Source organism: Eurosta solidaginis, chromosome 1 (genome assembly GCF_040869045.1).
Source record: "Eurosta solidaginis isolate ZX-2024a chromosome 1, ASM4086904v1, whole genome shotgun sequence".
Classification (NCBI taxonomy): domain Eukaryota; kingdom Metazoa; phylum Arthropoda; class Insecta; order Diptera; family Tephritidae; genus Eurosta; species Eurosta solidaginis.
In genome coordinates, this window is record NC_090319.1 from 139,207,408 (window position 1) to 139,233,528 (window position 26,121).

Genomic DNA, 26,121 nt, shown 5'->3' on the forward strand with positions numbered 1-26,121 from the left:
TTCTTCCAGACACGCAACGCCCTATTGTTTTATACTTTTTCGTGAATATATCAGCTTATGAAAATTTATGTTTTTTTAATAATAAAATAAATGAAAAACCCATTTTTGGAATTCTCTGTGAAAATACGTAGGAATCTTTATTAAGTATACTCCAAGGAGTACTGTTTCCAATACTCCATGGAGTAGTTCATTCAATAATCCGAAGAGTGCTGCCTTCGATGCTCCAAGGAGTACTCCGTTCAATACTCCGAGGAGCGCTCCCCACAATGCTCCATGGAGTTCTTCATTCCATAATCCTAGGAGTGCTCCCTTCCATGCTCCAATGAGTACTCCGTTCAACACTCCGAGGAGCGCTCCCCACAATGCTCCATGGAGTACTTCATTCAATGCTCCGAGGAGTGCTCTCTTCAATTCTCCATGGAATACTCTATTAAGAATTTTTAGGAGTGCTCCTCTCCAATGACATGCAATGTTAAAATGGAGTAAAATTTCCATGAGCATCGGAGCAATGGGGAGTAATTCTGTTATTCAAAATTTTGCTCCTCAATTACTCCTTGGATGATTTCTTTTTTTTTTTTGGTGATATCACCCTCCTTTGTGAAGAAGAAGTCGGCAGAGTGATCAATTCTGCTGGCTTCTTCTTGCCCGACGATATGTTAAAGTGATGAACTCAAACATACATCAGCTTATCTTCCGGTTAATAATAAAAAAAATTATAAACTTATTTAATATGTAGAAATATAATAATGTAATTTACTTATACGTGTTATTTTAATTAATGATAATTAAATTTATTTGTACAATGTAATTGAAAATTTTGCATTGCAAAATGCAATTAATTTGCATGGTATATTTATACAATTTGGTATAAGTATTCAGTTTTTAATGAGTTTTGTTTAAATAAAACCATTACTCAGAGTATTTTGTAAAGTTATACGTATTATAAATTATAATATAGTCTTTTTCGTTTTGTTACAATTTCATTTATCTGGAGTGTATAGTTTAACATATGTTTGTCTTTTGTTTTTGAAACTAGGGGGTTTTTGTTATGCCAATTGGCATATTTGAAAATAATTTTATAAGTATAAGTTTTCAGCTTTTTGTATTTATATAATTCATATTTCCCATATGTCTATGGTTTAGCTCTTAGCTACTAAGTCGTGTGTTTACATCTTACATTTATTTGTAAATTTGATACATTAAGTTTTTTTTTGTTTTTTTTTTTTTGAAACATTGTATAGAAATGCGCTTCAAATAAGTTATTATTTAAATATTACAATTCTAAATTTGTAACTTTTGTATTTGTAAATAAAACGTGAGTTGCCTAAAGGTTTATTGTACCTTTTGTACACGGTTTTTGTGTACAGTTTTTAATTTTTTCTTTTCTTTATCAAAAACTTTTACATTCGTTCCATCTATTTCTGTAACTACGTACGACCCCTGATATATACTTGCATGTTTATCGCGCGGTTCTTTTTGTATTAGAACCTTATCATTTGCGCTGATTTTTGACGGACACGCATGTTTGTCATAATAATATTTATTTCGAACTTTATGTGTGTTTAAAAGTTCTTGCGCCAATATATGTTATTTTTGCATGCGGTATTTCGACTCTTTCGCGTAATTCTCTACATCATAAATTGGATCAACTTTTGCTTTTTGAAGTTCACTATGTAAAATGCGTTTTTTACCGAATACTAGTTCGAACGGTGTAAATTTATTATCAAAAACTGTATTCGAAGTGGTATTGTGAAAGAACGTGAAATACTTCGAGTAAGTATCCCAGTCCGACAACGTGTCATTAAGATATGCGCGCAAGTATTCGTTAAATACTCGATGGTTTCGTTCGATTGAACCTAACGTTTCATGATGATACGCTGTGGAAAAATCGTGTTTGATTTTTAAAAGTTTTGTCAGCTCTGAAAACACTTCATTTTTATATTCCGTGCCCAGATCAGATTTGATAGAATTCATTGGACCATATGTTAAAATAAATGACTCGAATACCGCAGAAGCTATGGTTTTCGCACTTTTATCCGGAACCGCTACTGTTACTAAGTACTTCGTTAAATCGCAAATTATGGTAACTGCGAACCTGTTACCATACTTCGATTCTGGCAACGGTCCTATTGTATCAATGACTACTATTTCAAATGGTTTACAAGGTGTTGGTGTTAACACTAGCTTTTCTTTAGTTTTTGGTTTAACTTTGTTTAATAGGCAGTGTTGGCAATTTTTCACAAATTTCGCAATGTCTCGGGCAGGCATGCTTAACGAACGAAACGATATTATTTCGTTACGAAGTCACTTCGTTTCGTTTATTAACGTTAAGATCGTCAAATTAACGTTAATTTGTCGTTCTTAACGTTAATAAACGAAACAAAATGACTTCGTTTCGTTTATTAACGTTGATTATCGTAACGAAATGATATCGTTTCGTTCGTTAAGCATGCCTGGTCTCGGGTCATGTTTTTCCAATAAAATTTAGTACGAACTTTTGCGTACAGCTTTTTAACACCGCAATGTCCACCTGAGATGGCATCGTTGTGATAAATTGACATAATTTTGAGTTTTTTGTCTTCCGTTGTTATGATCTCTACCGGGTCGGTCAGTATTATCTCTAACGTCTTTAATATTTTGTTTCCACTTTGTTTTAACTTTAAAATAGTACAATATTTGAAAAATAAATCATCTTTTGGCCATTCTATCTTATTAATACCGTGATTGTCGGCTTCGGATTGTAACCTCGAAAGTAACTCGTCTAGATTTGTTATTTCGTTAGCAATCTCAGTATTAACTAGTTTTTGAAATTTTAGTTTTCTCATCATAGAAAATTGTGGATCTAATACGTGGAATTTTATTAGAAAATGTAAATGAAAATTTGTCATAAACCTTGACTGTCTGTATTGTATTGTCTGAGTCGTTAGAAATAGTTGGTAAATTTGCATCAGATTGTTGTTTTGACAACGCCCGTGTTTTTACCGCAAGAATTTGTTTAGTCGAGTCCTTTATTTCATCAAATGAGATGCGTGAGAGTGCGTCAGCACCAACATTACTTTTTCCTTTGATATACTCGATTGTGAGGTTGTACTCGGCTAGTTCGAGACGTATCCTTGCTAATTTTGACGTCGGATCCTTCATATTAAACAAATAAACCAAGGGTCTATGATCTGATTTTACTAGAAAGTTTATTCCATAAATATATGGTGTGAATTGCTTTATCGCAAAATATATTGCTAATAACCCCAATTCAATAATTGGTTTCTTTTGCTACGCCTTAGTGAATGATTTAGACGCAAAACAAATAGGTAAATCGTTATCTTCATGAACCTGACTCAATATAGCACCACAACCTGCCTTGGATGCATCTACCGTAATTATTAACTGTTTTTTGAAATCAGGATACTGTAGTAACTGTGGTGACATTAAAGCGGATTTTAATGATTGAAATGCGTTTTCACAAGCACTATCCTAAATAAAGTCTACCTTTTTCCTATTCAAGCGGTTTAAAGGTGCTGCCAGAGAAGCAAAATTAGGTATAAATCTTCGATAATAATTCGCAAACGCTACAAAGCATCGCACAGCGTCTTTGTCGGTTGGTTCTGTATATTTATTAATTGCTTCGATTTTTGACGGGTCTGGCAACAAGCCCTTTGCCGAACATTTGTGACCTAAAAAGGTTACTTCTGGTCTAAGGAAATGACATTTATTAGGATTTAATTTAAGGTTAAACTTTCTACATGTGCTGAATACTTGAGACAGATTTTTAATGTGATGCTTTTCGCTACATCCAATCACTATAATTTCATCCACATACAAAAAAGCTACGTTAGGCGGAATGCCTGAAAAAGCAATCGTCATCATTCTGGAAAAAGAGTTAGGTGCAACTTTTAACCCAAAAGGTAATACTTTCCATCTGAATGATCCTCGGTCAGTGCTAAACGACGTTATGTCGCGTGAGTCGGGATGTAGAGGTATTTGGTGGAAACCCGAAAAGACGTCAAGCGTTGAAAAATATTTTGCACGGCCAAGATTGTCAAGAATATCATCTACTCGAGCGAGCGGAGCGCCGTTTGTATCTTTCTTCGGCACAATTATAAGTTTGAGAAGCTTTCTTCGATTAAATTATTTTGCAATAATTTACTAACTTGGTTGTTTATTTCTTCGCGCTGAGAGTGTGGAAGGCGATAATTTTTGATGTACACTGGCGTTGTATCTGAAAGTCGGAGTTTTTGTTCGTTGAAGTTGTTTTGTGTCATTTTGTCATTATTTAACGCAAAAATGTCCGAATACTCTAAACATAACTCAAGCAAATTACTTTCTGCATATTTAGGTATTTGGTTTTGTAAAATTTGTTTTACTTCGCTAACACGATTGGTTCGATTGTCTGTTTTATTGATTTTGTAAACGTTATATTTAGAAAGTTTTTTTGAACGAATGTTGCAACTTTTTATGCATTTAATTGTATTTGTGGTATTTATAACTTTTACTATCGGATTATCGGTATCGATGATGCATCTTGCTGTAAAGACGCCTTCGGCTATTTCTTGTTAGTCCACGAACAGTAGTTCTGGTGACTTTCCAAAGTCAAGAGTCACTTTCCGTACCGTGTAGGATTGACTTTTTGCCTTTTATCCAAAAAGAAAAACTATTTGTCGCATAGCTAATTTCGCATTGGTTTTGTTTCAAAAAGTCTTTACCTAATATTCCATCGGACGGAATATTGAAATCGTCATTCACCACGTGCAACGTATGCTTAATAAAAAAAATTGGAAAATGTAAATTTGTTGTGAACGTTCCCAAGATAGGAACCACATCTGAGGTAACTCCCGTAATATTAATTATATCATTATCATTGATTGATAAATTTTTGTTAATGCATGAGATTTTAATTAATGAAATGTCGGCTTGCGTGTCGACTAAAAAGGTGCAACATTTGTTAGATCCGGGTTATGTTTAATTGGATAAAGTCTGAGAAATTAAGATTTAGACAATAAGTGTTTTTTGTAGAAACATTTTTTGAAGAATCGGTTAATCGTAAGTCTCTTGCTCCCCCAGTGTTCGCTGCTGAGGGGCATGAGCGTTTAAAGCACGAACGTTTGCGTTGTTAGTACTCCTAGGAGTGGAAGTTCGTCGATTCGCATTATTCACGCGATCTTTATTAGTACTATTGTTGCTGTTGTTGTTCTGATACCGGTTACCGTTTGAAAACCGAAAATTTTGACGTTGATTACCACGATTTGAATTGTGAAAGTTATTGAAATTTTGCCTATTTTGCCTGTAACCATTGGTTACGATTATTTTGATTGGAAAAATTACGACCCCGATAGCCACCTTGAAAATTTCGAAAATTGCTGTTACCGCGAGACCTGAAAGCGAGTACTTGGCGTTCTTTAACTTCGTTAGACTGTTCAACTATTAATTTTGCTACGACATCTTTTGAGTCGGTGAATGAAGTAGAAGCGAGAATTGACTTAACGAGGCTAGACGTTGCATTTAACCGGCAAACGTTTACAGTTTGCTCAATCGCCTTTTCATGCGCTTTAGCCTGGGTTATACCCTCAATAATTAACGAACGCTCCAATGAGTCCGACAATTCCTCAATACGTCTAGCAAAATCAGTATAGTTGTTGTTATTTACTTGTAACGCCGCGATTCTTCCAGCCACGACCTTCGAGTTGTCTGGTTTTATCCTATTACGTAGAGCTATTTTAATTTCGTTAACTGAAGTTACTTGCGTCGGTATTGCTTCACGAGCTTTGCCCTGCAGTTTTGATTTTAGGAATGCTATAAAAGTACCAGTTAAAGTTTCATCGGCAAACTCTTCGAGTAATTCAATTTTATCTATAAAGGTCTCGAGTGCTAGTGGATCACCGCTGTAGTTTTCCCTAATCGAAGTAGCACACATGCTAATGAAAGTTTTCTTTTCCTCAAGTGTTGCCATGATTTGATCGTTAAGATCTGAAGCTGAATTAGAAGAAAGTGAGGCAACTTTTGTATTAATTGAATCGTCAGGATTTGGCTTTAAATTAGAAAAAGGTGAAGTTAGTTTTGCACTGTTTGTATCGTTAAGATTTGGATCTGAAGTAGAAGTTAAAATTTTGCTAGAGGAATCTTCGAAGCCTGCGAAATCTGTCGACAAGGATAATTTATTTTTCTGGTGTGTGACGGTTTCGGTCGAAGATGACGTTAAACTTTCGTAGCTTGAAGCTGATTTATCGGAATAGGATTCTGAATCTGAAGTTTTTTGCACTTGCTTCCTATATCTAAGGTTGTACATATGTAGTTATCGGAATAGCAAAAAGTTCAGTTCAAACTATGGAATTACAGAAGCACTTGTTTGAATGTCAAAATTTATCTTTGTAGTTGAAATGTTGAGCAGAAGAAATTTGAAAAAAAAAGAACTTATTTACAGTGAATTTTCGCTTACGAAATATTTAGAAATTCAGTGGAAAATTTTATTGACACTGCACTATTGGTATGAAAAATCTGTAGCAAGTAACTGAATTTGAAATTGGTTCAAAAGTATAAAGGTATATGGTAATTACAGACGCACCGGTTTATTAAAAAAATCTTAATTGGTTTTTCCGGAACCATCGTTTTATATGAAAAATCTCATTTGGTTTTTTTTTTTTAAACCACCGTATGTAATGAAAAAATCTAAACTTTACCATATGTACATGGAAATAGGTCAAAATGCCCGAAAATTTGAAAAGAAAAATATTTGTATAAGACTATTTGAAAAAATGGTTTAAAAACACATTAATAGTTTAGGGAAATACCGTTTGCAAAAATCGCACTTTTGGATTCACTTTAAATCGCTTTATAACATACATAACCTGTAAAGTTCACATGCAAAAGAAAATATACGTGTGTAATAATAATTGTACACATGCAAGCAAAACAAGTGTGGTATGTTCGAATAGATGTGGTTAATATTTAAGCAATATTTTCCGTTTAGCATTTTACCAATTATGTAAAACAAATATAGTTTTAACACTAGTAGAAGTAGTTAGCACTAATTTGAAAAGAAAAATTTTGGTTTTAGCTGGTTTTAGGCATAGTAGTTTAAATTTCAAAAATTAGTAGTATTTTTAAACAAAAGTAGTTGTAATGAAGTAGTTTTGATTTATCGTATTTTTAACTCAAACTTTAGTTAACAAAAGTGATTTTTTCTCTTCGCGCAAAATAGTTATATTAACGAAAAGTGTTAAGTTGAAGTTAACATTATAGACTTAGTCACTTAATTTAAGCTAATGTAGTTTTAAGTTTATAAAATTAACATATTTTAGGTGCTCCCGCGCCGCAGTCACAAAAGTGAGGTTATTGTAGGTGCTCCCGCGCCGCAGTCACAAAAATTTAGGTTATTTTAGGTGCTTATTTCAGTTTTCGGTATTCCCGTAATTAAACGTGAATATGTTGTTTGTCAATGGCATGATGTATGCGATGCAGCCGGATAAAATCAAAGGCTTGGAAAAAATTAGAGATGGTGGCGTACGCAACATTTTGTGTCCACGCCCACGTGTATGCTTTTGATTTTCACTCGCGGCTGGCCCGCGCCTCACGGTCGCCATCTAGCATACACTTTATTAAAAAGTTATATTTCCTCCAATGTTTTATATTAAACACAAAAACGGCTTATTAAAAAAGTTTTGATTTTAAAAAGGTCTGTAAATATATTTTATTTATATATTTAAAAACTTATATTTTGACAATTCTATTATTTCACGACCGACTCCCAGTAAGTATCCAATTTTTATTCCCGAATCACTCACTGCATTCGGTCAACTCGTACCAGAACAGCTGATACATGTTTGATGTGGTGAGTTGCGCTTAGGGTGTCGTTACAATAGGGTCTTATGCCAAAAAGCTGCAACTTAGTTATTGAACCATAAACTACGACTATGCGCATTGTATTGGTGGCTTCGAGAGAATGGAGAAAGATGAAGAAATTTTATCATAAATGGATTTTTATATGCAGAAAATACTACAAGAAGTAAGAGATATAAATGCCTATTACGGTATCCGACGGATGCCACTCACCCGAATGCCATTCGATACGCCCTCCCCTCACCTGTTGAAATTTACGCCATTCCTCTGGAAATTAGGTTGAGAAAAAAGTAAAAAAAATTGGGATAGAACAATAGAAAAAAAATATTTTTTTAAATCAAATAATCCTCAAAAACTCCTTAGCAACCATTTTTTTATTCCTTCATATTAATTGGCTGAAAAATGCAGCAAATTTCTAAATAGACTAAGCCACTACCTGGAATATATATGTGAATATAAATAAACTGGAGTAAATTTCCACGTATAAACAAAGCTTTAGATAACCACTGCATCAATTCTTCTATATAAAACATAAGGCGCGATACACCTCCAAAGAGAAAATCCAAATTTGAGAACTGGTTTTCACACCAAGTTTCACGTGACTGACTGGTGTCCCTTACAAGCGGATTCGTTTTGCTTTTTTGGTTTTCACACACATATACAAATATTTCAAGAGTAAGATTTTTTTTATTTCAACATGTACCACACTGTATTAATGCACTAAATACTTTGTCTGAAAAAATTATTGGTTTTCTTTAGTTAAGGTCTAAAAATGAAAAAAATGTGTAGGATTTGTCCTGTACGAATGATTCAGTAGAAATTATTGTGGAGACGGTTTCGCCCGACATTATCACATTTGCTGGATGCTTCAACGCTGCCTCCGTTTAAGATGACGAAAACGACTTCCCTCTAGAATCTGAGCACTCTCTGAACTTTGTTTACCAAGTCGCCCTTATCGTACTGTCAGAAATTTGAACCGCGTTTGAAAGAATCGATAACTAAGTTATTTAGGTCGAGTATCTTCATGCGCCGAATTATTAATTTCAAACATTTTTAGTTATACCCTTGGTTAGGTTAGGTTAAAGTGGCTGCCTCCGCTGTCCGAGCGGAGACTCACGTAGGCCGTTGTGGCCCGTTGTGCTACCACGCGGGGCCCCTATTTCGTGTTTCCCTACTTTCGAAGAAGAAGAAAGTTTAGACCCCAGTAAGGATAAACCAGCGCGTTTGCCTGATGAAACGAAAGATGTCGTTTGTGTTTGTAGATTCAAGCTCCGCAAGGCACCCAAAGGAGTGTCTGTGGAGGCATCGGAACCTGGTTTTGGACAGTGCGGAACAGTGGCACAGATAATGCTCTACGCTTTCTATCTACTCCTCGTCCCTACAGCAGCGGCAGAAGTCATTTGTCTGTAGGCCCATATAGGCACCGTGAGTGCCCATGAGACAGTGACCTGTGAGAAGGCCCACTAGTGGGCTTATAGAGATACGGTTTAACAATATCACCGATTGTGTTCTCTTTTCATCCAGATTAGGCCAGATTTGCTTGGATATACTACATGTAGCTTCCTTGGCCCATCTGGCGTTTGCTTGATCCGTGAAAAGAGATCGTGGGCAGTGTTTGCAAGTGCTTAGAGGAGGGCTGGCCCAACAAGCGGAGGTTATTGTTTGCAGGTTGGTGCCTTCCCTAGCTAGTTCATCCGCGGCGCAGTTTCCTGAGATGTCACAGTAGCCAGGAATCCATATTATGCTTAGGTTGCAATTTTCAGCCACAAGTGCCGAGGTGTTACTGCATTGCAGGGATTTTATGGCAGCTTGGCTGTCAGAAAAAATTTAAATATAATTGATCACCTGCAGGTTAACAAGATAGAGGGCTGCTTCCCAGATAGCTATAAATTCAGCCAAAAAAACTATGCAGTGGTCGGGTAAGCGAAAGCTCTCTCTTATACACTATGAAAGTCTCACAATTTTATTACATTGCAAAAACTTGTAAGTTTCACGAATGACGAAGTATCAGTTATGAAAACTATCAGTTAGATTTAATTAAATGTCAACTTGCTTCCCTAAGCGCCACCTGTTGGTAAGTAGTTAAATGGTTAGATGTCGTTTTCAAATTGAACATATGCCTCCAGTGTTCAACGGTAGAAAATTACCTTGGTGACATATCTTTTTCCTACGGTGAGAAATCTTTCTAATAGTAATCTGTGAGAAATTGCAATTATTCAGTGCATATTTGCCAAAAATATGCATTTAAATATATTTTGCTAGAATTTGCCACGCTGCCTTGATATTGCATTTCAATTTTATTAGCGTGTATGATATTTAGAAAATTAAGTCGAATCATGTGAAAGATTTTTTTACGAAGATTTTAAACTTTAATGCTTTCCTTTAAAGCTTTGATAGAACATGAGTAAGTACAGTACTATTTCGTCTAACTACCCCAACCCTAAACCCACTCAAAAATGCCCCTATTGTAATGCGGAGTGAAATACCTTTCGCTTGATATCCATATCGGCATATCTCATGTAATTTTTTTTTTAATTTCGAATAAGTGGCAACCCTAAATGGCAACCCCACTCAAAAATGTCGCTATTGTAATGCGGAGTGAAATACCTTTCGTTTGATACCCATATCGGCATATCTCATGCAATTTTTTTTAATTTCGAATAGGTGGCAACCTTGTGAAACATTCTGAGCGGCAGCACATAGGTAGAAAGTCTTAGAAGGTGATACATTGTCTCTGTGCCAAATTTCATTTAAATCGGTTGAGCCGTTCCCGAGATCGTTCGGCTATACAAACAAACAAGAATTGCTCGTTTAAACTTATAAGATATCTTTTTTATCTTTTGTTATAATAAGTCTAAATACGTACAAATAAATTATTGAAAAAACCTAGCAGAAAATATGGTAAAATGTGCCCCGGAAAAAGTCAAATGCGCCCACTGTGGGGCAAATCTAGTGCACACAAGTCACGCAATCCTATACAACCCAATATAATTTCCTTCGCTAACGCAACAAAACCAAATTAAAAATCTAGAACAACAAAATCCACTACAGATACCGCAACATTAAAAAAAAAACAATTCTAATCAAAAAAATATAACAAATTCCATCACTCCAGAAAAAATAAATGAAACAGAAAACATCAACAATCTATCCATTCAAGAAACTACATTCAATAATATTCAGTCGACGGACAACGAAAACACGTTCTCGGCAGCAGAAATTGTAAACGGTACCCTGTGTACTCACTCCACTACCTACACCACCAACAATACAATATTTGAAAACACCATGGAAATTGAAAAGCTCCCACAACAACAAAGATATAGCGACATTACCACTGTAATGGATATTGGAACTCTTTCGCAAGAACAAATAAATACAGCTCATTACGCCACAGATGCCTTGACGTCAGCCACCAACAACATAAACTTCGCTCTCACTGAATCTTTCTCTATTGAAGATTACCTAAAGACAAAATTGTCTCATTCCTACGAACAACACCCTAATTCATAAATTAAAAATAAAAAAAAAAAACATAAAACAGAAACACTAAAACCTCTAAACCTGTATATACGTACGTATATACTCATAGTTCTTACAATAATTACTCATAAACTCATATAAACTTTATTATTTAAGTAGACTTACATATCTATATATTAATACGCTAACAAAATTTCCATACAATTAATTGACAGGCTGTTTCGCATACTTAGCATACGTAAAATCATATAAAAGTTATATGAATCGATTCGTATTGATCAGCCGCAGTGCATATGCCTATTTTTGTTAACAAATATTACTCTATTTGTTTATAATTAATAGAAAAAGTTTTTTGTAAATTCGAACAATTCATACAAATATCGAAATTAATTTTCGTGCACAAGCGCGTCATCTTTCGGAACAATTATCTAAGTGTTCCAATGCGAATTTCAAAGACCTAAACTTTTATGTATCCCCGCTAAATTCGAAAGCACAAATGTTTCACCTACATACAAATATGGTTTCCCATTGTTGCCACTTACCTATAATAGCCTCTACCAAAATCCTAAAAAATTGTTCCAAAATAATTGGTAGCGTACCAAGAAACCTTAAATAGAATTAATTTTTGACCGGCCCATTTTTTGTGGCAAATTTTACTTACACGTAAATACATGTCTTTATTTAACAGATTCTTTGTTTTTTATTTTAGTTGTTTTCAAAAAAACATGAAATCACAAATAATGAGTTAACTTTTGTTGAAACTAACTAATTTATTTATAACAATTAATGGCAAATTTGCCCGAAAATGTTTTTGCATTTGCAGATTTAATCCTCATTTTAGATAAAGTACATTTATACTGAACAAAAAAAAAGTTACAAAAATATAACATTACATTTTTTATATTGCATAACTAATTTATTTTATTTCTTATTTTATTTTATTATATACTCTCTTATTTCAAATTGGTTTATTATTATTTAAACGCAACTTGACTGAATTGTAAAGTTTCACGTTGTATATTAAACGAAACAAAAAAACGTTCCAAAAACGTTTTTGATTTTAGGTCAAAGCGGAAACCGGCATCATAGCGGCCGTATTGCATAGGCAGTATATTACCCACTATCTATATATTAATACGCTAACAAAATTTCCATACAATCAATTGACAGGCTGTTTCGCATACTTAGTATACGTAAAATCATATAAAAGTTATATGAATCGATTCGTATTGATCAGCCGCAGTGCATAGGCCTATTTTTGTTAACAAATATTACTCTATCTATATATATATATAAATGAAATGTCTATCGTTCGACCGCGATGCCACGGCTAAGCCGATTTCAATTCTGTAAAAAGTAGTTTCTTGGACCTTCTTTGTGGAAGGTTTATAGATAAAAAAAATTCAAATATACTTGATTTTGCGCCCGAAAAATGCGGAAAGTTGAGATCTCACGATTTCACATTTTTCTTGCGTTTTCAGTACATTGTACTTATGCCACTAAACTACCAAACCGCTGAACCGATTTGGTTTGTGTTTGGAACATGCGTCAGCGCTTTAATGGAAAACGTTCCTACCATAAATTGACTCCCGGGGTGGCGCTGCAGTCCCGACCCCGGCTTTTGGAGATATAGGTCATAGAATATCTTTGTACAATATGGGTACATGTGGAGACGATTTCGCCCGACATTATCACATTTGCTGGATGCTTCAACGCTGCCTCCGTTTAAGATGACGAAAACGACTTCCCTATAGAATCTGAGCACTCTCTGAACTTTGGTTACCTAGTCGCCCTTATCGTACTGTCAGAAATTTGAACCGGGCTTGAAAGAATCGATAACTAAGTTATTTAGGCCTAGTATCCTCATGCGCCGAATTATTAATTTCAAACATTTTTTAGTTATACACTAGGTTAGGTTAGATTAAAGTGGCTGCCTCCGCTGTCCGAGCGGAGACTCACGTAGGCCGTTGTGGCCCGTTGTGCTACCACGCGGGGCCCCTATTTCCTGTTTCCCTACTTTCGAAGAAGAAAGTTTAGACCCCAGTGAGGATAATCCAACGCGTTTGCCTGATGAAACTAAAGATGTCGTTTGTGTTTGTAGAGGTATTGGTACCTGGTACCTCTACGCTTTCTATCTCCTCCTCGGTCCTACAGCTGCGGCAGAAGTCATTTGTCTGTAGGCCCATATAGGCACCGTGAGTGCCCATGAGACAGTGACCTGTGAGAAGGCCCACTAGTGGGCTTATAGAGATACGGTTTAACAATATCACCGATTGCGTTCTCTTTTCATCCAGCTTAGGCCAGATTTGCTTGGATATACTACATGTAGACTCCTTGGCCCATCTGGCGTTTGCTTGATCGTTGAAAAAAGATCGTAGGCAGTGTTTGCAAGTGTTTAGAGGAGGGCTGGCCCAACCAGCGGAGGTTATTGTTTGCAGGTTGTTGCCTTCCCTAGCTAGCTTACCCGCGGCGCAGTTTCCTGAGATTTCACATTGGCCAGGAACCCACATTATGCTTAGGCTGCAATTTTCAGGTAGTTTGTTGAGGGTTTCTCTGCACTTCAATACCACAAGTGACGAGGTGTTACTGCATTGCAGGGATTTTATGGCAGCTTGGCTGTCAGTAAAAGTTTAAATAGAATTGGTCACCTGCAGGTTAGCAAGATAGAGGGCTACTTCCCAGATAGCTATAAATTCAGCCTGAAAAACACTGTAGTGGTCGGGTAAGCGAAAACTCTCCCTTATACACTATGAAAGTCTCACAATTTTATTACATTCCAAAAACATGTAAATTTCAGTTATGACAACTATCAGTTAGTTTAATTAAATAACTACCTTGGTGACATATCTTTTTGCTACGGCGAGGAATCGTTCTAATAGTAATCTGTGAGAAATTGCAATTATGCAGTTCATATTTGCCAAAAATATGCATTTAAATATATTTTGCTACAATTTGCCACGGTGCCTTGATATTGCATTTCAATTTTATTAGCGTGTATGAAATTTAGAAAATTAAGTCGAATCAAGTGTAAGATTTTTTTACGAAGATTTTTAGCTTTAATGTTCTCCTTTAAAGCTTTAATAGAATGTGAGTAAGTAGAGTACTATTTCGTCTAACTACCCCAACCCTATATGGCAACCCCACTCAAAAATGTCCCTATTGTAATGCGGAGTGAAATACCTTTCGTTTGTTACCCATATCGGCATATCTCATGCAATTTTTTTAATTTCCAATAGGTGGCAATTCTAAATGGCAACCCTACTCAAAAATATCGAAAATTTCGAAAAATCGAAAAAGTGCGATAATTCATTACCAAATACGGATTAAGGGATGAAACTTGGTAGGTGAGTTGAACTTATGACGCAGAATAGAAAACTAGTAAAATTTTGGACAATGGGCGTGGCACCGCCCACTTTTAAAAGAAGGTAATTTAGAAGTTTTGCAAGCTGTAATTTGGCAGTCGTTGAAGATATCATGATGAAATTTGGCAGGAACGTTGCTCTTATTACTATATGTATGCTTAATAAAAATTAGCAAAATCGGAGAACGACCACGCCCACTTTTTAAAAAAAAATTGTTTAAAGTCAAATTTTAAAAGAAAAGTTAATATCTTTACAGTATATAAGTAAATTATGTCAACATTCAACTCCAGTAATGATATGGTACAACAAAATACAAAAATAAAAGAAAATTTCAAAATGGGCGTGGCTCCGCCCTTTTTCATTTAATTTGTTTAGGATACTTTTAATGCCATAAGTCGAACAAAAATTTACCAATCCTTGTGAAATTTGGTAGAGGCTTAGATTCTAGGACGATAACTGTTTTCTGTGAAAAACGGCGAAATCGGTTGAAGCCACGCCCAGTTTTTATAAACAGTCGACCGTCTGTCCTTCCACTCGGCCGTTAACACGATAACTTGAGCAAAAATCGATATATCTTTACTAAACTCAGTTCGCGTACTTATTTGAACTCACTTTGTATTGGTGTAAAAAATGGCCGAAATCCGACTATGACCACGCCCACTTTGTCGATATCGAAAATTACGAAAAATGAAAAAAATGCCATAATTATATACCAAATACGAAAAAAGTGATGAAACATGGTAGTTGTATTGGTCTATTGACGCAAAATATAACTTTAGAAAAAAACTTGGTAAAATGGGTGTGACACCTACCATATTAAGTAGAAGAAAATGAAAAAGTTTTGCAGGGCGAAATCAAAAGCCCTTGGAATCTTGGAAGGAATACTGTTCGTGGTACTACATATATAAATAAATTAGCGGTACCCGACAGATGATGTTCTGGGTCACCCTGGTCCACATTTTGGTCGATATCTGGAAAACGCCTTCACATATACAACTACCACCACTCCCTTTTAAAACCCTTATTAATACCTTTAATTTAATACCCGTATCGTACAAACACATTCTAGAGTCACCCCTGGTCCACGTTTATGGCGATATCTCGAAAAGGCGTCCACATATAGAACTAAGGCCCACTCCCTTTTAAAATACTCATTAACACCTTTCATTAGATACCCATATCGTACAAAAAAATTCTAGAGTCACCCCTGGCCCACCTTTATGGCGATATCTCGAAAAGGCGTCCACCTATAGAACTAAGGCTCACTCCCTTTTAAAATACTCATTAACACCTTTCATTTGATACCCATATCGTACAAACAAATTCTAGAGTCACCCCTGGACCACCTTTATGGCGATGTCTCGAAAAGGCGTCCACCTATAGAACTAAGACCCACTCCCTTTTAAAATACTCATTAACACCTTTCATTTGATACCCATATCGTACGAAAAAATTCTAGAGTCACCCATGGCCCACCTTTATGGCGATATCTCGAAAAGGCGTCCACCTATAGAACTCAGGCCCACTCCCTTTTAAAGTACTATTTAACACCTTTCATTTAATACCCATATCGTACAAACAAATTCTAGAGTCACCCCTGGTCCACCTTTATGGCGATATCTCGAAAAAGCTTCCACCTATAGAACTAAGGCACACTCCCTTTTAAAATACTCATTAACACCTTTCATTTGATACCCATATCGTACAAAAAAATTCTAGAGTCACCCCTGGCCCACCTTAATGGCGATATCTCGAAAAGGCTTCCACCTATAGAACTAAGGCCCACTCCCTTTTAAAATACTCATTAATACCTTTCATTTGATACCCATATCGTACAAACAAATTCTAGAGTCACCATGGTCCACCTTTATGGCGATATCTCGAAAAGGCGTCCACATATACAACTAAGGCCCACACCCTTTTAAAATACTCATTAACAACTTTCATTTGATACACATATCGTACAAAAAAATTCTAGGGTCACCCCTGGTCCACCTTTATGGCGATATCTCGAAAAGGCGTCCACATATAGAACTTAGGCCCACGCCCTTTTAAAATACTCATTAACACCTTTCATTTGATACCCATATCGTACAAATAAATTCTAGAGTCATCCCTGGTCCACCTTTATGGTGATATCTCGAAAAGGCGTCCACATATAGAACTAAGGTCCACGCCCTTTTAAAATACTCATTAACACCTTTCATTTGATACCCATATAGTACAAACAAATTCTAGAGTCACACCTGGGTCACCTTTATGGCGATATCTCGAAAAGGAGTCCACCTATCGAACTAAGGCCCACGCCCTTTTAAAATACTCATTAACACCTTTCATTTGATACCCATATCGTACAAACAAATTCTAGAGTCATCCCTGGTCCCTCTTTATGGCGATATCTCGAAAACGCATCCACCTATAGAACTTAGGGCTACTCCCTATTAAAATACTCATTAATACCTTTCATTTGATACCCATATCGTACAAACGCATTCTAGAGTCACCCCTGGTCCACTTTTATGGCGATATCTCGAAAAGGCGTCCACCTATAGAACTTAGGCCCACTCCCTTTTAAAATTATCATTAACAAATTTCATTTGATAGCCATATCGTACAAACAAATTCTAGAGTCAGGCCTGGGGCCCTATTCAGTAACTATGAGATTTAAAATGTACACTTTTTCTTCATGTAATTTGTATGAAAGAAAAATTTACATTTCAAAACTCATAGTTACTGAATAGGGCCGCTGGTCCACCTTTATGGCGATATCCCTAAATGGCGTCCACCCATAGAACTAAGGCCCACTCCCTTTTAAAATATTTATTAACACCTTTCGTTTTATACCCATTTATATACAAACGCATTCGAGAGTACCCCTGGTCCACGTTTATGGCGATATCCCGAAAAGGCGTCCACCCATAGAACTAAGGCCCACTCCCTTTTAAAATATTTCATATTTCATATTTCTTTATTCAGTCTATGATTTACAAGAATCTTACAGACTATATTAAACATTATTAAACATAAGGTTTATTTACAGTAAAGTTAATTTAAAATGGAAAATAACATATTTTTAAAACTTCGACGAGATATCGAAAAATCAATACAATAATTATTATTGATTGAGTTAATAGCAATTAGAGCGCGAGTGATCGGGCCATTAAGTGCGTAGTTAGATCTAAACTGGTCAATTACAAACATAGTATATTGGCGCAAAGTCCGTGATGGAACATAAAAGTTCAAAGACTCTAACAGTATCGGGCAATCAATATTGCCATTAGAAATATCATAAATAAACATTATAGATGTAATTAATCTTCTACTTTCTAATGTGTGAAGATTGATTAGCTTACACCTAGAGATATGTGGAGGAAGAGGCAGATCGAAGTTTATATCGTATAAACAGTACTTCATGAATATTTTTTGCACACGTTCGACTCTCTTATTGTATACCTCATAATAAGGACTCCATATTATGGAACCATACTCAAGCCTTGACCGTACAAAGGCATTGTATAATAGTTTTTTAATATATGGATCCTTAAACTCGGATCCATTTCTTTTAATAAAGGCCAGTAAAGAATATGCTTCGGGATAATAAAATTTAAGTGCTCGGTGAATTTAAAGACGAATCAAATACAACACCTAAATCCCGAATTTTATTCACCCTAAGTAACGGTTTATTAGAGACATAGTAAGACGAAATCAATTTATTACATAATTTGGAATAAGTTATGTAATAACATTTGTTGGCATTCAACGCAAGCTTATTTTTACAGCACCACTCATTAAAATTATTTAACTCAGATTGTAGTATGAGAGTATCACACTCGTTCTTGATTCTGAAAACAATTTTCAAATCATCAGCGTAAAGAAGATAATTGCATTGCTTGAAACAAGCACTTACATCATTGATAAAGATAATAAAGAAAAGTGGGCCAAGGATACTACCTTGGGGCACACCTGAGGTTGCTACGTAAGGAGATGACGTTACGTTGTCAATAACAACAAAATTTATCCTATTGGATAAGTATGAATAAATCCATTGTAAAAATGTTGAGTGGAAAGCCATTTTTCGCAATTTAGCCATGAGAGCTTTGTGCGAAACTCTGTCAAAAGCTTTGGATATGTCCGTATATATGCAGTCAACTTGACAACCATGAGTAAAAGACGAGATGCAGTAATTCGAAAAAACGACCAAATTAGTTACTGTTGAACGCCCCAGAACGAAGCCATGCTGACATGGGCAAATATAAGGCTTAACTGCGGACGATAATTTAAACATCACCGTTTTCTCAAAAAGTTTTGAAATCACGGGGATCTTCGATATTGGCCGATAGTTTGTAACGTCAATTTTACTACCACTTTTATGAATAGGTTGAATAAAAGTAATTTTCCATTCATCCAAAAATATACCACACTTTAATGATAAATTAAATATATGCAACAAGGGCTCTGCAACGGAAGCTACACATTGCTTCAGGAAAAAAGATGAAAATTCTTGATAATCACATTGCTTGGAGCTCTTGATCGTCTGAATACTTAAGATAATATCATCAATATCTAGAACTAATGAGGAGAAGTCGAAACAAGAGGTTATCCCATTCAACATATCCCCGTCGTCATCCCACACATCATCAATAGCAAAGTTTGCTTTAAAAAATTCTGCAAACAAATTGGCTGAATCACTAGACGATGATGAATTCTTGCCCTTGTAAGACACAGACACCGGTATTGTTGAAACCGATTGTTTGGAGCGAATGAAATTCCAAAAAGATTTAGGATTCGATTTGATATTATTTTCGAAATTGAGAATATATCGATTGTACAGAAACTTATCAAGACAATTAAACTCCTTCGCGTAATTCTGATATTGTTGCTTGAGTTCGGGACTTCCTGATTTTTTAAAAAGTTTATGATATTTATTACGCAAATTTTTTAGAGTCTTTAAGCTTTTGGTATACCACGGCAACTTGTAAACCCTTGCCGGGAAACGAGGAATATTAATATTCATTATTTCCGAGATATTACTTTTGAATAAGTCAAAGCAGTCTGAAAGATTACGATTATTAAAAAGAGACTGCCAGTCAATATTTGAAATCAAATTATTGATCAAGGCAAAATCAGATCGGCTATAATTGAAACCAACTTCATTATTGAGTTTAATATTTCCAAATTCATAAAACTTAATATCCAATATCAATGGTACGTGATGTTTATCAGTATTAGACAACGGGCAGAGGGAACGAATTAAATTATAATTAAGATCATTACTAACAAATATAAGATCGAGGATTTTACCTAGCGTATTTTCAAAATCATTGATTTGAACTAACTGTAAACTATAAAAATTATCAACTAAGTACATTTCACTAGCTTGATTTACATTAGTAGGTATGAGAGTTTTCTCACCTGGAAGATAATTCCATACGATTTTATTTAAGTTAAAATCCCCTAAAATACAAAATTTAGAATTCAAGTTAGTGCTCGAAAGATGCATAATATTATTAACATGATTTTCATAAACACTATCTGCACTATTTGGTGGTATATAAGAAACACTGACAACTAGACATTCTGTTTTGCCTTTTATGCTGATTATAAGCTGATCAATAGAAGAAATATTTATTAACACCTTTCGTTTTATAACCATATTGTACAAACACATTCTAGAGTCAACCGTGGTCCACCTTTATAACGATATTCCGAGAAGGCGTCCACCTATAGAATAAGGCCCACTCCCTTTTAAAATACTCATTAACACCTTTCATTTGATACCCATATAGTACAAACAAATTCTAGAGTCACCCCTGGGTCACCTTTATGGCGATATTTCGAAAAGGCGTCCACCTATCGAACTAAGGCCCACGCCCTTTTAAAATACTCATTAACACCTTTCATTTGATACCCATATCGTACAAACAAATTCTAGAGTCATCCCTGGTCCATCTTTATGGCGATATCTCGAAAACGCGTCCACCTATAGAACTTAGGCCTACTCCCTATTAAAATACTCATTAATACCTTTCATTTGATACCCATATCGTACAAACGCATTCTAGAGTCACCCCTGGTCCACTTTTATGGCGATATCTCGAAAAGGCGTCCACCTATAGAACTTAGGCCCACTCCCTTTTAAAATTATCATTAACACATTTCATTTGATAGCCATATCGTACAAACAAATTCTAGAGTCAGGCCTGGGGCCCTATTCAGTAACTGTGAGATTTAAAATGTACACTTTTTCTTCATGTAATTTGTATGAAAGGAAAATTTACATTTCAAAACTCATAGTTACTGAATAGGGCCCCTGGTCCACCTTTATGGCGATATCCCTAAATGGCGTCAATCCATAGAACTATGGCCCACTCCCTCTTAAAATAGTCTTTAATATCTTCCATTTGATACACATGTCATACAAACACATTCCAGGGTTACCCTAGGTTCTTTTTACTACATGGTGATTTTCCCTTATTTTGTCTCCACAGCTCTCAACTGAGTATGTAATGTTCGGTTACACCCGAACTTAGCCTTCCTTACTTGTTTAATTTCGAATAGGTGGCAAACTTGTGAAACATTCTGAGTGGCAACACATAGGAAGAAAGTCTTAGAAGATGATACATTGTCTCTGTGCAAAATTTCATTTAAATCGGTTGAGCCGTTCCCGAGTTCGTTCGGCTATACAAACAAACAAGAATTGCTCGTTTAAAGTTATAAGATATCTTTTTTATCTTTTAGTAAATATTAGTTTGGCGACCTTTCTATTTCTGATGTCTTTGATGTCTGATGTTTTGGAAAATAAAACACAGATGTTTTAAATTTTTTACCAATATATTTCGGTTATGCACGATAACCGTCCTCAGGGTGAGCTATAAACAAACAGAACACAAAATAAAATTTGATGTAAATTATATGTTATTTTGTGTTCTGTTTGTTTATAGTTCACCCTGAGGACGGTTATCGTGCATAACCGAAATATATTGGTAAAAAATTTAAAACATCTGTGTTTTATTTTCCAAAACATCAGACCTCAAGCCGGCAAATAAAAATTTATTTTTATCTTTTGTTATAATAAGTCTAGATTCGTACAAATAAATTATTGAGAAAACCTAGCAGAAAATATGGTCAAATGTGCCCCGGAAAAAGTCAAATGCGCCCACTGTGGGGCAAATCTAATGCACAATGGGTGAGGCCCATAAAATTTACAAGTCACGCAATCGTATACAACCCAATATAATTTCCTTAGCCAACGCAACAAAACCAAATGAAAAATCTAGAACAACAAAATCCACTACAGATAACGCAACATTAAAAAAACAAAACAATTCAAATCAAAAAAATATAACAAATTCCATCACTCCAGAAAAAATAAATGAAACAGAAAACATCAACAATCTATCCATTCAAGAAACTACATTCAATAATATTCAGTCGACGGACAACGAAAACACGTTCTCGGCAGCAGAAATTGTAAACGGTACCCTGTGTACTCACTCCACTACCTACACCACCAACAATACAATATTTGAAAACACCATGGAAATTGAAACGCTCCCACAACAACAACCATATAGCCACACATAATGGATATTGGAACTCTTTCGCAAGAACAAATAAATGCAGCTCATTACGCCACAGATGCATTAACGTCAGCCACCAACAACATAAACTTCGCTCTCACTGAATCTTTCTCTATTGAAGATTACCTAAAGACAAAATTGTCTCATTTCTACGAACAATACCCTAATTCATAAATTAAAAATAAAAAAACATAAAAAAAAACATAAAAAAGAAACACTAAAACCTCTAAACCTGTATATACGTACGTATATACTCATAATTCTTACAATAATTACTCATAAACTCATATAAACATTATTATTTAAGTAGACTTAAATAAATAAATAAATGAAAGGCTCGATAACCTCCGAAGAGATCTAAGGCCGAGCTTCTCTTCCAATTTGCGTCGTGCTCTTCATTTTCCCTACAAATTGGCCGGACGAGACCTACATGTTTTATGCCGACTCCGAACGGCATCTGCAAGGCAGATGAGCTTTCACTGAGAGCTTTTCATGTATACACCCGGAGCGCTTGCCAAACACTGCCGAGGGGTGACCCCGCTTAGAAAAATTTTCTTCTAATTTAAAAACCTTATTTCTAAAATTTTGATGCTGCTTTGCCCGGGGTGCGAACCGAGGGCATACGGTGTGGTAGACGGAGCACGCTACGATCACACCACGGTGGCCGCCAAGTAGTAGTAAGTAGACTTACATATCTATATATTAACACGCTAACAAAATTTCCATACAATCAATTGACATGCTGTTTCGCATACTTAGCATACGTAAAATCATATAAAAGTTATATGAATGGATTCGTATTGATCAGCCGCAGTGCATAGGCCTATTTTTGTTAACAAATATTACTCTCTCTATATATATATAATTGAAATGTCTTTCGTACGACCGCGATGCCTGCCCAAACGGCTAAGCCGATTTCAATTCTGTAAAAATTAGTTTCTTGGACCTTCTTTGTGGAAGGTTTATAGTTAAAAAAAATCAAATATATTTGACCTTGCGGCCGAAAATGCGGAATGCTGAGATCTCACGATTTCGCATTTTTCTTTCGTTTTCAGTATATTGTATGCCACTAAACTACGAAACCGCTGAACCGATTTGGTTTGTGTTTGGAAGATGCGTCAGTGCTTTAAAGGAAAACGTTCCTACCATAAATTGACTCCCGGGGTGGCGCTGGAGTCCCGACCCCGGCTTTTGGAGATATAGGTCATAGAATAGCCACCAAACTACTAAATTGTTGGACCGATTTTGTTTGCGTTTGGAACATGCTTTGAAAGGAGACGTTCCTAATGATAGATACCTCATCTCACCTCACCACACCCCACCTCACCTCACCGCACCTAACCGCAGCGTTTGGAACATGCGTCAGCGCTTTGAAAGGAAACGTTTCTAATGATAGATAACTCATCTCACCTCACCACAATCCACCTCACCTCATCACACTTCACCCCACCACCAGTAATAGTAATTGTCATGCATAATTCGTCGGGTTTGCGTTTTTTTTTTTCTTTCGTTGCAACATAGCTCGCGTATTAATCAAAAAATAAGTACGTATGTACATGTGAAACAGAGGAAACTTAAAAAGAAAATGCAATGATTTAGATATGTTTAAAACATAGTACACATTGGAAAATTTAGAAAATATATTTAGCGATTGAAAAATATTTAAAAAATCGTAAACATTGGATTCAGTGATTGACAGCTATTAAAAAATTTTATAAATAAAAAGTGAATAATGTTTTTGTGTTGATAATAATAAATTTTTGGTTCCTTTTTCTAAAGTTTAAAGTAAATTTTTCAGTGAGCACTAATTATGCCCCCAATACGACGCAATATCGGTCGTCGTACCCGTAATGCTAGACGTTTGTCTAACCGCTCAGAAGAACAACGCGAACGATTTAATGTAGGCAGACATGACCGAAATGCGAGGTTACGTTCTGCACGAAGTGAAGAAGAAAGGGAAGAACGTAATAGAAGTGATAGATTAAGGATGCAGCGTAGTGCGGTTGTTCGTAATCGATCTAATGATAGGAGTAAACGCTACCATTTGAATGTTCGTATTCTGAGAAAAACCCGTGTTCGTAACAATTTAGAACGTGTCGCGTTCGAATACGATCCCGCAGTTGATTACGGTTCACACGCATCCATTGTCATTGGCGCAATGAACAAAATTTATCAGTATTGTGGTTAGACAAAAATTCCAAAATGAAACAGTGGGGTTGTGCTGTGCAAACGGAAAAATTAAAATGCCGGTATTGCAAGCTCTACCTGAGCCTTTGATTTCATTGATGTCCGGAGCAACAGGACAATCGAAGCATTTTTTACAAAATATACAAGCATACAATTCGTGCTTCCAAATGACGTCGTTTGGCGCAACTAATATAATACATAATGACTTTACGCCGACTTTCAAGGTAATTTAGCCGCATTTTTATTTTATTTATTTTTGGTGAATGTGTGAAAAAATAGCAGCAAGCTTTTAAATTTTTTTCCTCGATAAATTAAATATCGGTAATTTTAGAGTAAATATTCAATGAATAGATACTTTAAGGCCCACTTGCTGAACGGCAAGTTAAATTTATACCTCAGAGTTAATTTGAAAATTTGTCAAAAATATATGAATTTAATCCCTCATTTGACGTCAAATCTGAGTTAAAACAAGTAAGGAAGGTTAAGTTCGGGTGTAACCGAACATTACATACTCAGTTGAGAGCTATGGTGACAACATAAGGGAAAATAACCATGTAGGAAAATGAACCGAGGGAAACCCTGGAATGTGTTTGTATGACATGTGTATTAAATGAAAGGCATTAAAGAGTATTTTATGAGGGAGTGGGCCATAGTTCTATAGGTGGACGCCATTTAGGGATATAGCCATAAAGGTGGATCAGGGTTGACTCTAGAATGCGTTTGTACGATATGGGTATCAAATGAAAGGTGTTAATGAGTATTTTAAAAGGGAGTAATACTTAGTTCCATAGGTGGACGCCGTTTCGAAATATCGCCATAAGGGTGGACCAGGGGTGACCCTAGAATTTGTTTGTACAATATGGGTATCAAAAGAAAGGTGTTAATGAGTATTTTAAAAGGGAGTAATCCTTAGTTCCACAGGTGGACGCCGTTTCGAGATATCACCATAAAGGTGGACCAGGTGTGACCCTAGAATTTGTTTGTACGATATGGGTATCAAATTAAAGGTATTAATGAGGGTTTTAAAAGGGAGTGGTGGTAGTTGTATAGGTGGTCGCCTTTTTGAGATATCGCCATAAAGGTGGACCAGGGGTGACCCTAGAATTTGTTTGTACAATATGGGTATCAAAAGAAAGGTGTTAATGAGTATTTTAAAAGGGAGTAATCCTTAGTGCCATAGGTGGACGCCGTTTCGAGATATCGCCACAAAGGTGGACCAGGGGTGACCCTAGAATTTGTTTGTGCAATATGGACATCAAACGAATGGTGTTAATGAGTATTTTAAAAGGGAGTGGGCCTTAGTTCTATAGGTGGATACCGTTTCGAAATATCGCCATAAAGGTGGAACAGGGTTGACTCTAGAATGTGTTTGTACGATATGGGTATCAAATTAAAGGTATTAATGAGGGTTTTAAAAGGGAGTGGTGGTTGTTGTATAGGTGGTCGCCTTTTCGAGATATCGCCATAAAGGTGGGCCAGGGGTGACTCTAGAATGCGTTTGTAGGATATGGGTATCAAATGAAAGATGTTAATGAGTATTTTAAAAGCGAGTAATCCTTAGTTCCATAGGTGGACGCCGTTTCGAGATATCGCCATAAAGGTGGACCAGGGGTGACCCTAGAATTTGTTTGCACAATATGGGTATCAAAAGAAAGGTGTTAATGAGTATTTTAAAAGGG

General features: G+C 35.8%; 1 protein-coding gene across 7 annotated transcripts in view; it reads right to left on the reverse strand.

The window, feature by feature from the left end:
- mtd (mustard) overlaps window positions 1-26,121 on the reverse strand; it is a 2,476,738-nt gene that overhangs the window by 18,667 nt on the left and 2,431,950 nt on the right. The gene's annotated exons all lie outside the window — the stretch shown is intronic.